General features: G+C 36.7%; 1 pseudogene; it reads right to left on the bottom strand.

Annotated features, from left to right (window-relative positions):
- Positions 1 to 553: 553 nt before the first annotated feature.
- On the bottom strand, positions 554 to 10,400 carry LOC113754953 (annotated as a pseudogene).
- Between the last annotated feature and the right edge of the window lie 4,386 nt (positions 10,401 to 14,786).

Genomic DNA, 14,786 nt, shown 5'->3' with positions numbered 1-14,786 from the left:
AATTCGGCCGGGTATCTGGCCAGATTGTGACGTGGCAGTCACTATTCACCTTCAGTTTCGATTTTCATTTTTCCGTTTCGCGGTTGTTGAATCGTTTAAGCGCGCTAATAGATGTCGAAACATTTTAGTTTGTGTATAACTGTCTTAGTAGTCCTGGCGAGAATTGGGCAGGCAATTCGCTAACCCCTTTGGTACGGCTTAGGGGAATGTGGGGCTGTCACAGTTGGTATCAGAGCCTAGGTTAGAAGTAACTTGGGCGAGTTAGAACTGTGTTTCTTCGGACTTGTGGGGTTTGTGTTAAGGTGTCGTTAAGTGTGACTACCTTGTCTAAGATGTGAACCTTTGCTATCCTTGTAGGTTGTGGTTGGAACAAGTGGAGAGGACGGAGGTGAGCCACCTCGGAGGCGCCCACAAGTGATTGATTACCAAGAGTGGCCTGGAGGTCCGATCCGATTTTGGTATACTACTAGTCGGACCCGTCGCTATAGTCATTGCCAGAATTACTCCTACACTGACCATGTGGTCGTGGCCGTACTAAACGAAAGAAGGAGGCTTAGACGTGCCGCCTCCAGGGATCATATGAGATGCTTAGACTGAGGAGGAGTGCAGATTTTTTCTTTTGCAAATCTACTACTTCTTCAGCAGAAGTTATCACCTCACCATTCCTTCCTTTATTTGTACGGAAAAGCCTGGCCTCATAAACCTATAGAAAATGCATAATATAATAAAATATCAAATGCAATCCCCAACCTTTAGCTAAGTTGATAAAGAATCAAGCTAAATAGAACTTAACTACAACACCTGAAACAAATCGTCCAGCTCACAGTGGACACAGAGAGGACCATGATCATTATCTTGACAGTTTGGACAGTGCCTTACACGATCAATATCTGCCTCGCTTGGATTTTCCATTGTGCAGTCGATCTCCAAAAGTCTATCAAGTACGTTTTTCCTACACTCTTCCAATGAATCCAGGCCAGTCTGAATGTAATATTTTAGGCTTGTTATGCTACCAAAGCTGCATTAAAGAAGCAAAAGTGACTAGCAGTCCAAAAATAATCTGAGCAAAATATTAAAAAACATAAAAACAGGAATTTATTCCTGAGTAAACGAACCAGGATGCAATTCTTGATGTACGTGAAGTACTCAGAGTAACAGAGAGAGCTTCCCCTATTTTCCTGATCAACTCACTTGATGTGTCCTTGTTTTGCTCGAGATGATGCAGGGCATCTAACCACCAAGTCATGTGCTGGCTTTTCCTGTTGCTAAACTCACTAGAAACCTTCAATAAGAACAAAAAGATAGCAACTGATGGTCAGCCATTGACAAATTTCTCTTTAGACCAATCCATGAAGAACTGGTCCACACACAAAACCACCATTTCATCTCCTTGCACTCGCAAAGAAATAATTCGCAAAATGATTTCTCACTGGAACAAACATACCTGTTCATATGACTTCCAGAACTCTTGTTGAGCCATGGACAATTTTGAATAGAAGAGAGATAAGTATTTCTGCTTTAAATTCTCACATACTGTTCTGAAAAATTGATCACTTGTTGATTGAGATGAAGCATGTGGATCAACAATGAATGCTTTCTGACTGGAACCATTTGCCTCAGCATAACATGGTTGCTCGGGTAATTTCTCAGAGTCAATGATCATATTAGAGTTTCCAGCATCAATTTTTGCCCTTTTTACAGCACGTTGTTCACTCTCTTCAAGATCACATACCATGGATACATCTTCTTTAAAGCTTCTATGGACATTCTGTGATTGTTTTTTATTGTCTGATGACAACAGGAGTATCTCAGCGAGATTATGATGGATATGTATGTTCAACAAAGGGTCCAAGCGAAAATCTTCCAAGTTTTCTTCAGCTAAAGCAAGTGCTTCCTTATACAATGAAACTGCTTGTGCAAAATCTTGCTTAAGTACAGCTATACCTGCAAGTCCATTTATTGCAGAGACTAATTTTCTCAAAGCTTCCTCTCCTTCTATCTTTGTTTTACCTACAAGAGCCTACATAGAACCCAAACATACAAATCTGCTTTAACATTTGAAATTTTCTGGCTAAAACTTATGAAAGATACAATAGTATGTTGAACCATAGGCTAAACCTACCAACAGTATCTCCTCCATGGTCATGGGAGATTGTTGCAAAGAACGTAGACCAGAACTTCCCACTTGAGGATGGCAGCAAGCTTGTCGAAGCTTCAAGAGTGAGTTAAACATCTTTGCAGCCTCCACATGCGTAATGAACTCATCAGATAAACTATCAGAAGTTTTGGAACCTATGCAAGGGCATCAAAATATGTAATACAGTTTTTTTTTAATGAATTACAATTGAAAGAGTGGAAGAGACCATAAGTACCTGGTGCTTTTCTCTTGACAACGTCATTCTTCAAATTTCTAATCACCTCATGGGCATCTTTTAAACAAGTCTCATGCTGCCTCTGGTAAAAATGCTCCTCAATTGGTCATACTGATTCTTCCTGGGGAGGAATATGTAGCTCTTCTGCAACATGCACTTTTGAAGAGCGCCACATTATCTTTCTCAAAAAACTGTGTTCAAACATCATAGCTCCTGCATCCCCTGCCTGCAAATTGAGAACCTCTCACATAAGAGGAAAGGGAAGGAGAACATGACTACTAATTCTGCATGAATGAGTACGGACATTTGCAGTCAACAATTAGAACTGATAATGTAAGGGTTAACTGAGAAACTTAAAGGTATATGGGAGATTAAATCACAGTTTCAATGAACCAAAACATCACTACGTCTCCCTTATAAAAAAATAGATATATAAAAAAGACTCAATATGTTATATCCTCATTAGATTTACTAGAAGATCCTAAGAATTGTTATAAGAAAACACCATTTTTCCCTTTTTATGTCTCTTTTGTCTCTAAGAAGACGAAAGAAGAAAAAAAATGGTATTCAGCACATCAGCAACTTTCCAAGATTGTAAAGCCAGAATCTTTGCCAGAATCTAAAGATTGCAAGTTTCTTAAAAGTCATAGGTGAAAGATTTGAATTCACTACAGCAGAGGCGCTGATATACCTCATAGGGATCACGTATGACTTCAGCCCACCACCTAAAAACATCAAAAGGGCATGCTCTGAGGAATTTCAAAAGCCCGTATAAGTCATCAAGCTTTCTCTGTATGGGAGTCCCTGTAATACACCACCGGTGCTTGGCATGTAGCCTTAGTGCCATTTCTGTTGCTGCAGCAGCATTACTCTCGACCATCTGAGCTTCATCCAAACATACTCTCCACCATAGTATTCTAGTCAGGAGAGTTGGGACAACTGGGTATCTGCAGTTTTGAAAACCAAGGAAATGAAAAATATTTCAATCTTTGTCTGTAATATAAATGCAAGAATATGCAGTAAAATAAGGTTTCCAATAATTTTGCAAAAAAAATTGACATAAAATGATATCCTTGAGATAAAACTGTAGATCCAAGAAGCACGACTTAAATAACCCAAAGATAACAAGATCAATAGATACTTGAAACTTGTAGAATGACTAAGACATAGTTGAGTCTGACAAAAATTTTGGACTTGCAATCTGAGCAAAGGGGTTTCCGTTTGTCCACATGAATAATTCAATGGTTAGACCTTCAAAGACTTCTGGAAAAGGTAGTAATTAGTAAATATTGCAAGCCATATTTGATAGTTGCAATCCCGAGTTATTACTGTAATCTCTTTCAGATGTTACCCATACATTTTGGGGTTTATCCCGGCAATAAATCACAATTGCAATTATCCAGATACTTCTCCGCTCCATTCTCAATGCAAATGCTAATGATACATCATTGAATCGTAGAGATGTTCAAAACATCTCTTCCTGGGAGATTATTTTCTGAACCTCCAAACATATGATAGAGCCCTCAGCAATTAACATGTAAACGAATACTCACGCAGAGAACAACATGAAAAATCAGCAATCATCTGCATTAACATGCATATGACTGCCAGATGTAATCTCGAGAATTTGAGAAAGGAAATAACTTCTCCTACTATCTAAATAGGTGCATATATTGCCAAGTGCTTAATTACTTAAATGCAAAAGAGAAAACATACAGATAGAGTTCTAATAGAGGGGTGTCTTATGAACCATGTAAACACAAGACGTGATTTTTGGGTCTGGTTATACGGAACCCATCCCCCTCCTGCAGGGGAACCCTGAGCAAAGGGAAAAAAGGGAAACTTAAGTCAACCAAACCCAGGGGAAGCAAATTTTCCTCATACAAGTTACTCTATCCACTAATGCAATAAAATTTGGACATTTTCCTCCCATAATTTGTTGTATTAAGTCTCCTATTGTATCAAAAAATTGTCAATTATGGTTTAGCAAGATTACCAACTTGTTATACCTTAGTCACCAATAGATTATAGAGAACTCAGCAACACAGGAAGCACCCATAGTCTTCCTGCAATCAATATGAAACTGTTTCAGAAATCAATTGATGAAGGCATGCTTAAACTAGTGTCTCCCAAAGCCTAAACATGAAACCGTAGAGATTCAGCCGTGACCCATCAGAGATTCAAGAATAACCTATAGAGTACTCTTTTTACTTGTTTCAGCTTCTAGGAGAATTTCAGGTATGAAATTTATCCAAAACTGACATTCTGCCAGCTTGGACGCGGTTAACCTTTTGCTCCAGAACTACACAGTGAAATTCTTTATACACTAGTTTTCTGTGTTTGTTAAAATCCTTGAGACCTTAAATTTAATCAGACCTAACATATGAAGCTGCCACAACATCTGAGCCCTGTTTCACAACATCGAACTAAAAACTAAAAACTAGGTGACATGGTTGAGGGTCTTGAACAATGTCCAAAAAAATGTGTGCTCTTCATTCAATTAGATGTACGAACATGGTTAAACAAAAATCTAAGAGATTCATTTCTCAAGTGGAATTAAATGCAATAAGTGCACAAGTCTTCACATCTACCCTGCTCTTGTTTATTAAGCAACCAAACCCACAAAAGAGGAACTTCAAATTTTCTTTCAAGTCATCACACAGATCAACTTTTCTCATAGCTCAGATATAATAATGATTCAAGAGAACGCTAAGGTCCCCCTCTATATGGGACACATTGATTTGGGGTGAATTTTGGTTGTCCAAAATGGTTTTTAAACAGGAAAACAGATTATGCCATAAAGTTCTTCCAACTTCAACTACTGGAGTTGGAGAAAGAACATCATGAATCATGTTCTCAGAAATGCATCTTTGGGTGCAGACCATAGTTATTAAACCCAACCCGGGAAGGAACCCGGCGAAGGAGGTGGGTCAACGGGTTAATGGTTTAACCGGTGGGTAAGTGGTTGAACCGGTGGGTCACTACATATATTTAAATATTATATTTCATAATTATTTATATAAGATATATGATATAAATTGTAAAATAATGCCATAACAAAAGCTCATTTAATTTAATTTGTTATAAAATAATTAATTCATATAAGAATCAATCAAATATAAAGTTATATATTAATATTCCAAACTTCAAGTGTAAATTTTATCTATATTTAGTGTAATTATCTAGCTTATTTATGAATTTTAAGTGTAAAAAATTATTAAAAATAATATTTGTCTTTAAATGAATTATGTAATATGTTATTTTTGGAATCCATTTTATAACTTATAGAGTTTGGAGGGTAATAAATTTTTATTAAAAGATTCCAAATAAATCTGTTTTAGAGAAAAAAAGAATAGAATTGAAAAAACATTTATATATCATAATAAAGCTACCATATCAACATATATGGAAGTAGTTTGGTGGTAAGCAGGCGGTAGTGTTGGGGCAGAGGTCCGACGTTCGAGTTCCAACAATAGCAATATAATTTTTCCACAAAATCCGGTTAGTGACAAAACCGGTCAAAACCGGCCGAGTTTCCGGTTTAACCTGGTTCGACCGCCGGGTCGTTGACTAAGTCAACGGTCACTTTGCACAAACGATCTGATTCCAAACCCGGCCCGGTCCAATGACCGGTCCACCGGTTCGACCGTCGGGCTGGGCCGGATTTAATAACTATGGTGCAGACATATAGCAAAGTTGCCCTTTTCATCATAGGAAAACAAGAACAAATTCAAAAAAATCCTGGTGTTGCTATTATATACAGAACCTAAAACTACAGAACCAAAAGTGGAATAGATTAGTCCCCTTGCTATTTAATTTGAAACTGTTGATCATATGATGAAATCACTTTTCCCCAGTAAGAATCCATTCCTCCTTTATTAAAAGTTGCAGAAGCAAACCAAATGTAGTTCTTTCAGTTTACGTCCACTGGGTCAATTCTCACTTGAAATTTCAAAGTCCAATAAGTTGGGAATACCATCAGGCAAGACTCACGCACACATTTTTGTGCAGACAAAGTGGTGCTATCTTTTATATCAGTCCAGAAGTTGACTTGAAAATGAAAAATGGTTCCTAAAAAATCAGTCAGCAAGAGACAGAGAGAGAAGTGAATATTGCAATAATGCTATTCAAAACTCACAAGATCTTTGAAGCTGAACAGAATAATAATTTGTAGAGATAATCATGTGGGCCAAAAAGCAGATAAATTTGACAATAAATTTGCTTAATCATCAGAACTTCTTTTAGGCAAACAAGAAAAGCACAAGAAACTTCACTATAGAAACAAAAACCCAAGGGGCCCATAAGAGAAATAAATATAAAAAATTAAGGTCAACAACCAGCAACAAACATTTAGTCAGAACAATTTCCATTTCAAGATGACTTCACTCTAGATACTTCTAATAAAACATGAAAACCGAAAGTCTAGTGCTACCTCTTCTCAAATCTCATACAGCGACGATCACCTTCATGCCTATCGGAGTCGTGCGATAAGTCCTCCTTAAGTACATCATAGGTTGTCAAGACAATATCAGCATTCACAAGCTCATTTATGTCCACGGCAGGTGTATCTGAACACGAAGTGTCCTTAACACCATCGTAAAGACAAATTTTAAGGGAACCAGGAGTCGTGTGACTGTGGTGTAAAACATGTAAACAAATGTTAGAGAGGAAGGAAGAGGAAAGAGGAAGAAAATGAATGTTTTGGAATTATACATCAGCAAAAAAAAGAGATTTCACTAAGCAAACAGCTTACATGATGAGCATGCTTTACTATGGAAAACAAGTTGAAGCAAAAGAAATTTCTATTTTTGAGAAAGTTGCTACAAAGAAAGACTCTCTTTTTGTCCTTGCTAGAAGTTACATTAAGCAGATCCCAGCCCATATGATAATACTACATCCTAGAACAATCTATGCCTAAGAGGTTCATATTAGAAAGCAAGTCAATTACAACCAGCACAATGCATGTGCACAATTTTGTTGTTTGCAAGCATAATATACTGTTTCCTTGTCTTGCATTCCTAACATGTTTGCCACAATTGGGAATCAGAAAACTTAAGACCACAATTAAATCGACATAAATGGCAAAACCTCTTCAAAATTAAAGTCTTAGAAAGCCGCATGATAGATAAAATTGTAATTTTTCTTCCTATCTGATGACCAACTAACAAGAGTAGCTATTTTCTTGGTGAAGATCTTGTTGACTTGCAGATATCTGTGTACGCAGTGCAAATTATTTTCTTTTCCTGCAGGATAATGTCCTAGAAGGCAACTGAATGAACAGAAGCCCTCCTACTGACAATGTTCTGCTGCATAAGTCTTGCCCCTTCAGGGGCTTTCCCAGATGAATGCCTCTAACAAGCAAAAAGCACCCCTATCCAGCCTCCAACCTCCAGACACTTCCCCTCAGTCCCCAAATACCCACCCCACAAAAACAATAAGAAAATCCGTGAAGAAAATGTTGTTTACTTAAGCAAAACCATAGGACAAGAAAACATAAGATATGAAAAATACCGAATTATTTCAGCATGCCACTGGGACAATATGGGTGTAGGACATACTATAAGAGTTGCCCCTGTGGATACTGGAGATTCAGTAGCTTGGATCAATTCTGAACAAAGACTGCAAATATGAACTCCTTCCATGACAACTATCTTGGTGTTGTTTTTCCTTCTACTAAACTTTTGGTAGTTTCCAGTTGAATGTTTGCTAAATTCTTGTTCTTCTGAAGTATTTGTGGATACTCGCATTTTCCTTTTAGCAGAAAAACCTACACAATTAGCATGTTGCCAAGCATCACACACATCACACTGCACCCACAATCCTTTGTACTTGATGCTTTCAGTCAAAGCACCACATATGCATTCAACCCGCTCCCTTTTCAGTCGTCTGAGATTGATTCTTTTCTGTCCATCATCTTGCATTTCACTATGTGGCAAACCCAAAACCTCAGATGACAACATGCGGTGAGCAAAGACACAAGAAAGCAGCTCAACAGTTTTCCCCAGGCCCATCTCATCTGCAATTTGGTGATTAAATGTAGTACAAGCAGCCAAAACCACATTAGTCTATCTCATCTTTATATTCAAAATAAAAGTTATGTTGTCACAACTAGAACAACGAAAAGCAGGAGAATTTAGCGAAAAAGTCTCTGTTCTATATTATGAATCCATTACATGCTTTACAAAAATAATAATGCCAACCAAAATGGAAAATAATGATGCCAACCAAAAGGGAAAGGAAAAAAAAAAGACGTTTGTTTGTACAAATGACAAAGAAAGTGACATACCAGCGAGAATACCGCCAGAAACATAAGAAGACAGATACTCTGGACGCAAGGAGATGTTTCCACTGAAACAAAACCAATTAACAAAACATCACAATAATTGAATTTCATGACTGAAGAGCCAAAACACAGCAAGACAGAGATATATAAGAGTTTTCTATAGATATCATGACGTCTGCAGATTTTCAAGTGCAGTCTACTTTTTGGTCTAATTCCTGAAGAATTTTTGAATTGATTCTTGACGCCTATCATTCTCTGTCATATGCGTAATGTTGTACTCAACCACAAACAGTTGATAATTCCTTGAATAAATACACGTGTATTTGCATGTGATGAAGTAGAGAAAGAAGTATACCAAAACGGATTGTAGTACAATGTTGCAGATGCTTCGATTAGATTCAAAGGCATACAAAGGGGGTTAACAAACTGATCTTTTCCACTCCCAGAACATTCAGAAACTCCTTTCTCACGCTGAATCATCCAGTGAGCTGCACGACATTGGTACGGTCTAAGTTCAGGAAGCAAGTTGGGCAATTGAACATCCAGCATAGGTTCCTCCCTATAGCAAACCATTTGTGCAAATCAGGCGTTAATTACACATAAAGTTCCATAACTTTCAGACACACAGAAAAAATGTAGTAGTTATATATACTTGTAAAGTTCAAAAATTTACAATCGTTACTCACTTTGATGGCTTAATAGCTTCATAAAAACGGGCAACATCAAAACGTGTTCGATTCTTTCTTGAAGAAGCGGAGTTATCTCCTGCATCTGCATTTGAATCAATGCTCTTCCCAATTGGTGCAGGACTAAATCCATATCTAGCCTCAGAAGTCAAGACTTCAGGACGCAGCCAAGCCATGACATTCATCATACTCTTCTTCCAAAGTTGCCTCGTAGTATCAAGAAGTGAATCACAAGCATCGAATGCCCTTCTCAGAATCTCAACCCTCATCCTCACAGACTGCAAATCTTCCGATAATGTGAACTTCAAAATAGGCCTCAAAGTCAAGAAATTCAAGCTAACTAAATGAACAAGACCCGAAACAGCCTCATCTGGGCCGTCAAAATTCCCGGACACCATCACAGCATTGCTCTCCATTCCCTCGGTCACACGTCTCACCACAAATTGTAAATAAATGCTAGAGGCAGATAATTCAGGCCAATGCCCCAATTTCATTCGATTAAGATACCCATCTACATTGCTCAAACTAAATATCAACGAAAACCTCGAAGAATCTCCATAAAATTCTTCCTCGTTCAAAGCATACCCGTAGAATTCTCGATTTAATTCCAAATTTGATAAAACAATTTCTGAAATATCAAAATGCTGGCTGGCCGTATCCCAACTAGCCCTAGTATCCACTTGAACAAAATATGGCTTATCAACACCGATATCGATCAATTCGTCATGCTCCTCAGGTTTAGTACCAGTAGTTTCAGTGACGTCATCCAATTCTGCTGCTTGGGAGGTTTGTCCCTGCTGCAACCCTACCGCGCGACGTGGCCGAAATTGCTTCCTTCGACCCATTATTCTTATTGTTGTTCCAACAAAAACCCACAAGTTCGGCAGACTAAACAACCAGATAGCATTCAAGTGCGTGAGCCTTCTTGTAGGAAGAAAAGTTCCAACTGAAGACCTACAGATTTTTCTGCTTAAAACTGGAAATCCGAAGCCTGTAGACTGAGCAGGGCAAGCGTCATAGTGTTATGTTGCTGACAAAAAATTTTGGTGGGAAAGGAATGGTCAGTGGTGAGGGCAGGTGAGGTTCCGAAGAATCTCACTCTGCCTGTTGGAAGAAGTTGAGGTAGCTATAAATAAATAAATACGAATATAAGCAAGGGTTACCTAACCATTAATCTCCTTACATTACACTAATGATTCTCACTTTTCTTCCCTTTTTTCTTTCTCATTGGTCGCTGGAGTCTGCGAGATGTTAAGGGGGCGTTTGGTTCGCAACTTGGAATCGGATTCGGATTTGGAATCGGATATCCTGGGTTTGAAATGAAACCATTCATTTCAATACATCTGTTTGGTTCAAGTATCTGAAATGGGTATCATTACTATACTTGATGTTTGATTCGTTGGTTCTTTCGGAATGGAATCTAATAAATTTCCAATTTTAACCCTACCTGTAAAATTGACAATAAACTTTGTCTTAAGGTTTCAAAAGAAAATTTACATAAATCTTATTAATAATCTTGTCATATGCTGGGGAGAGTTATGCAGGTTTTTGTAATTTTAATCCTACTGTGGTGTTCATTTTGTCAAAAGTTCGCATATGCTCATATTCTCCTTGACATGTTATAACAGGCAAATACGTAGCTGGCCGAACTTATCCATGACGAGAATAAAAATTCTTCACTTTTCATTGATCTTGGTGGCATATTGGTATAGTCTGTCTCAATCATGGACGGAACTTAGGCCTCTTGTTACAGCAAATCTAATGCACTGAGTGACAATCCTATGTATTTCTTTACATGTTATTACCTAGTTATCTTGCAAGAGCTAAAGGAGTCAAAAAAAAAAATCCACTTTTAGTGAGAGGGTAACTGTGAGCATTATAATGTAACATAACAATAATTATTTAGAAATAATCAAATGACATAAATAATATATTGTCATTTCATTTTATCAAAAGTAGAAGATATTACATAGAATCCAAACAAAAAATCAACATGTTTATGGCATAACCCAAAAAATCATGAACAGAGTCACTTCCAAGATAGACAAAAAATTCCCATCGAGTTTATCACCATGTTTACAAGCCATACTTTTCCAAACATTCATAATAAGGAGCCACACTTCAGAAATTAGACGAAGGATAGAGGAGATTAATGACATATTGCCTTCTCATGTCAGCAGGAAGATTAAAGAACATATTTAGCTTTGCTGTATCTGCTCCTATAATGTTGCCTGCTTTATAAACGTCTCCACTCGGTAATCCAAGATTGACCAACTCAATAGGTAAATTATTGCTTCTATCTACAGCCAACTGTTCACGTTTATCTTCATTTGTCATGACAGCTGCCATAGTGGTGAAGTTAGTGGCAATACCTTCCATGAAGGATCCAAACTGTCCTATTAATTGTCGAAATTGAACATTAATGGTTGGCTGTGTTGAAGTTGATTTCATCTTCTTTGATGGATTTCTTATTGTAGGTGATGCTTTCTTTTGCTTCTTTGATGAGTTTCTTGTACTTGTTGAAGCTGTTTGTGTTACTGAATTTGCTTCATCATCATCATCACCGTTATTATCATTCGTTAAGTCTATTTGAGCAGCAACCTCTTCCACTTCTTTTTCCATATTGTGGACAGCATCTGCAAAACCTTCAGCAACATCTCCAGTAGCTCTATCTCGCCCATATACTATGTCAAGATCATCCAAGTATGAAAACTTAACATCCCAAAAGCCTTTTGCTTCTCTATGCATCTAAAAAATAGTAATCAAATAAATAAGCAGAAGTTTAAATCTTCATACCATTGAAAATATAAATAATAGACTATTACTAAAAATTTATGGTTAGAAGTTTTTTTACCTTACACCAATCTTCATACCATTGCCTTTCACATTGAATTTTTTTTTCAACATCATTCCATTGACAGCCACTTTCTTTACACATGTCAGTGATTGCATGATATCTAGATTTCAACCATTTTACCTTTGACTCCAAGTGTGGAGAAACTTGTTTTTCAAAAGTAGGCAGCTTGCGTAGTATTATCTTGTGTAACTCATTCATGTAGTTGTTTCTGAATCCACCATCCGTCTTCCATAAGGGATCACAAGCTAACTCTTGTAATGCTTCAATCAATACCTTTACTTCATTATCATTCCAGAAGCACTTGTTTCTTTCTCATCCCCGAATACTTTCATCTTTCTCCATCCTATCATAAAATATCACTCTAAATAATTATAAGAATAAACCGTAATGTCAACAAATAAACTCTAGTTTAAAAGTAAATATCAATTCGATATATTTACATATTTATTACAACAAACTTTCAAGAAAGAAATTGTCAAATTATGAAGCAAAAGTTCATTCAAACTACAGGTAAATAAAAAATTTGAAATTGTAACAAATAATACACCAAAGATTGCATTCGGGGCTAAATTGGCTAAAGGGTGATACACTTTAAAAATCAACCATCAAATGTAACTCGCCAGGTGGTGAACATTTCTTCAGCTAAATTGTTTCTAAAATTGGTCCAGTCATCACTTGGTGTAATAGTTGTTATATACTCCATTTATCCATCGTCGACATCACTTTCATCCTCTTCACTGTCTGACACTTCACATGGCATTTGTTCTTGTGGATCATAGGACATGAACTTTCGAATCAAGTTATGCAATAAACAACAAGCCATTATAATTCGTACTTGTGTTCGAATTGTAAAAAATGAAGGTGATGCTAGAATTTTTTATATTCCTTTTAGTAGTCCAAAACATCTTTCTATCACATTTCTCGCTTTGGAATGCTTCATATTATAAAATTCTTCAGGTGTCTCTGGTCGACGACCATGAAATTCATTAAGGTGATATCTTTGCCCTCGAAATGGGGCAAGAAATCCCTTTGCATTGCAATACCCAGCATCCACCAAGTAATAACAACCTTCAAGATTAAATCATATAGAAATTAATAAAAATTTTCTTGAAGATAATCATATTAGGATACTGGATATTCCAATGATACATTTACCTTGTGGTACTCTAAGACCATTAGGTCTAGAGATAGCATTTCGAAGCACACAACCATCATGTGCAGAACCTTCCCAACCAGGCAAAACATATATAAATCTCATGTTTGGGGAACAAACTCCTAATACATTTGTTGCAATACTTGCTTTTCTTGTTCGATATCTTGGCTTCTGATCACTAGGTGGTGTCACTTTAATTAAAGTCCCATCTAAAGCTCCAAGACAGTTCTATTATAGAACCAAACATATCAAATTAGTAACAAAATATGTCGTAAATCAAAGAAAATTTCATTAAAATTCAAAATATTTATGTCAATTTACAATATACAGTACCTTAAAATATTTCCATCTGTCGTCTGTGCACTCATCAGTAATAGGCTCAGGATTCTCGAGTAGCAAGTCATGTAATTTTAATACTGCTAGAAGACAAAGATTAAATTGGCGACTCACTGTTTCTCCACTTCGGAAAAATGTAAGGCCAATCGTTCTATTTTTTTCATGGTGAGCCAAAGTGTACACAAACATGGCAACAATTTCTTCTAAACTCATGTTTCTTGTGGGTCTCAAACCCCCAAAATCTCTAACCATGTCACATAATATGCCGAATGTGCGTCTATCCATGCGAAGTATACTCACACAATGAATATCACTTTCTCTAGTGATTCTAAATAACCACTGCATTCTCTCATTTTTTTTTTCTTCTTTAGATTTTATTGTACGTCTCACATTGTACAAATACACCAAAGTCACATGGTACCACATCATGAAAACCACAATGAAAGTCATAAGCATTGCAGACATAATTCAAAAATTGCGCATTCGTTTCCGTCTTCTATTTGTAATAGGAAGACGTGCCATTTATCTACAATAGAAAGTTACAAGAATAAGTAAAATTCTATTTCAAAAAATATATAATTCTATGATCTAAATGATTGTATTGAAGAAAATTACATGTCCAAGGAGGATTAATGTCCAAAGAGAATGATACATACATGGAGAGTAAATAAAAACTTATAGAAAAATGAATTCCAACTTCGTTTGACCAATTATCTTTTTTAGAATATTGTGCTATATGACCTCAATATTACCTAGAAAAAGCAGGAAAATTCTGTACTTATTAGATCTAGGTGGTCAAACATCATAACTAGTTACGAACTAGGCACACTTGAGAACAAGCACAATAAGGTTTTCATTCGTAGTTATAATTATGTAGTTATAATTCGGCTGTACTCATATTCATAGTTGTTTCCATTAATTAAGGTTTTCAAGAATTTCTCCCTACAAGTACCAATACAAGTGAGGCATAATGTACCCTTCAGGAATTTAGAATAGCAAAGCAGAGAAACATAGGAAATTTAAGCCACAAGTGCCAGCCGAAAATTCTGCACTTGTTGCATTTTACTTATTGCCAGGCTGTTCGGAAACTATATTAAAA

Source organism: Coffea eugenioides, unplaced genomic scaffold, assembly GCF_003713205.1.
Source record: "Coffea eugenioides isolate CCC68of unplaced genomic scaffold, Ceug_1.0 ScVebR1_113;HRSCAF=492, whole genome shotgun sequence".
NCBI lineage: Eukaryota > Viridiplantae > Streptophyta > Magnoliopsida > Gentianales > Rubiaceae > Coffea > Coffea eugenioides.
This window is presented reverse-complemented; position numbering and strand designations above follow the sequence as displayed.